Source organism: Glycine soja, chromosome 19 (genome assembly GCF_004193775.1).
Source record: "Glycine soja cultivar W05 chromosome 19, ASM419377v2, whole genome shotgun sequence".
Classification (NCBI taxonomy): Eukaryota; Viridiplantae; Streptophyta; class Magnoliopsida; order Fabales; family Fabaceae; genus Glycine; species Glycine soja.
The window spans coordinates 6,356,005-6,358,238 of NC_041020.1; the positions used below are offsets into that span (position 1 = coordinate 6,356,005).

The following is a 2,234-nucleotide window of genomic DNA, read 5'->3' on the forward strand; positions in this document are numbered from 1 at the left end:
TCCAATATGCATCCTATCTGCAAAGAATCAATGCCTGCAGATGTAGAAGGCATACATGGAAAAACCGAGTTTAACCAAGATGGGATAAATGTTGCCGTTGAGCCAAAAGCTGATCAAGAGATGGAAAGGATGTCATTAAATCCAACAGCTAATACTGCAAACATGGAAGACATGCAAGGTAGAACCAGGTTCAACCAAGATTAGATAAATGCTACAAAGATGGTCATTGAGCCAAAAGTTGATCAAGAGATGGAATGGATGTCCCTAAATCCAACAGTTACTAAAGACATGGAGGACATACAAGTCAGAACCAAGTTCAACTAGGATGGTATAAATGTTGTCATTGAGCCAAAAGTAGATCTAGAGAAAGATAGGATGTTCCCAAATCCAACAACTAATACTACATATATGGAGGAGATAGAAGGAAAAATCGGGTTGAACCAAGATGAGATAATTGTAGTAAAATATAGTGTTAGTCTCTTAAATCTACACACAAAGAATATTATAATAATGTATTTTTTTCTAAAATTTTGTTAGGGAATAAGAATTCCTATCAGGAAACTTTCTCTCTATACAACTTTAGGAGGTGTTCGCTCTTCATCTATTAGAACTATTAAATGTTGTTTTCTCTATTCCTTTTCCTTTCCCTTCCCTCCCTCATAGTTTATCAAATAATAAATTGCTATTTGGATCTTCTCTGATTTCAATGCTTGCTAATAACCATTGATGTTCACAAAAACAATGAAAAGTTATTGAATGATGAGTTTTACATTGGGCTTTAACAAAAGCGGGCAGCTGGCCAGGTCTGATCATACTTGGCCCTCACAAACATACTAATTAATTCACATTTTTAAAAAAATAATTTGAGTGTGATGTTTCTAATCCGTTAACATGATAATTGTTTGTTGTGGTTCAGGAATATGCATAGCTTCTAAAGGAGTTCATGCGCGCAATTAAGCAGAAATATGGGAAGAAAGTTCTCATACAGGTAATATATCAGATTCAACACTTGCAGTGGCTTTGGTTTGCTTGAAATTATTGTTTTCCTAATTTTTGTTATTCCTTTTCAGTTTGAGGATTTCACCAATCATAATGCATTTGACCTGCTTGAAAAATGCATCTCATCTCATCTTTTTTTCAATGTTAATATACATGTAGCATGCATTAAAGCTTTTTGACTTGTGCACAATTCCTTATTTGTATTTCAGGTTACTGATTATGCCCTTCTTTGGTTTAATGCAGGGTACATCATCTGTGGTATTAGCAGGATTGCTTGCATCCCTAAAATTAGTTGTGGGGGGGGGGGGACCTTAGTTGACCATACATTTTTATTCTTGGGTGTTGGAGAGGTACGAGTCTGAGGGAGACTAGTTTGCATTGGCCATTAAGTCTACATGTGCTATTACCTTAATCTTTATTATGCTTTAGTACCTTCTTTGGAGGCCTATATTCATTTTTCCTTTTAGTAATACATGATTTATGAGAATTCACGAATATACATATGAAATGAAATTAGATTTGTGTTTCTTTGGGAGAAATTTTCATAATTTAGATATTTTGGTTGTTGAAGGTTGGAACTGGTACAATTAAGCTAATAGTTCTTGAGATTTCAAAGTAGGTATAACTTGTTATTTATATGCTTCTTTATTTGATAACATTCATTATATGAAGTATCTAATTACTATTTCATTGACCAAACTAAAGCTCAGTGGAAGAGACCGGCAAGAAGATTTGGCTCGTGGACTCAAAGTTAAAAATGCAGGAGATTCCTAGAAAATAAGAAAGAAAATATAAAAAATAAACAAAATATAAAAAAATTGCAAAAACAACACCGATTCTGTTAAAAACCGATGTTGTAAGTACCATATAATATCGATTTTTCCAGAACCGATGTCGTCTTTTGCTTCTTTTTTTGCTTATTTTCTATTATATCACACCGGTTTTGGGGAGAACCGATGTTGTATAGTGCCTTTCAACATCAGTGTTTATAACCGATGTTAAAAATAATATACTTTTAACAATGGTAATTTCAACATCGCTTCAAAATAGATGTTGAATGTGCAAAATAACTGATGCTAAATGCCAATTTTCTAGTAGTGATATTTCTAACTGGGAATTATAGAGAAAATATTAGTTTGGTAAAAAAAAAAATAGTCCTTTTCTAACTTTTCTCTAAACATACAATAAAACTTCAGACACATCCAAACGCATGTTTTAGAAGACCACTAATATGT

The 2,234-nt window shown here is 33.1% G+C and overlaps 1 pseudogene; it reads left to right on the forward strand.

The window, feature by feature from the left end:
• The first annotated feature begins 219 nt into the window (after positions 1-219).
• LOC114398528 lies at positions 220-1,754 on the forward strand (annotated as a pseudogene).
• Positions 1,755-2,234: the final 480 nt, after the last annotated feature.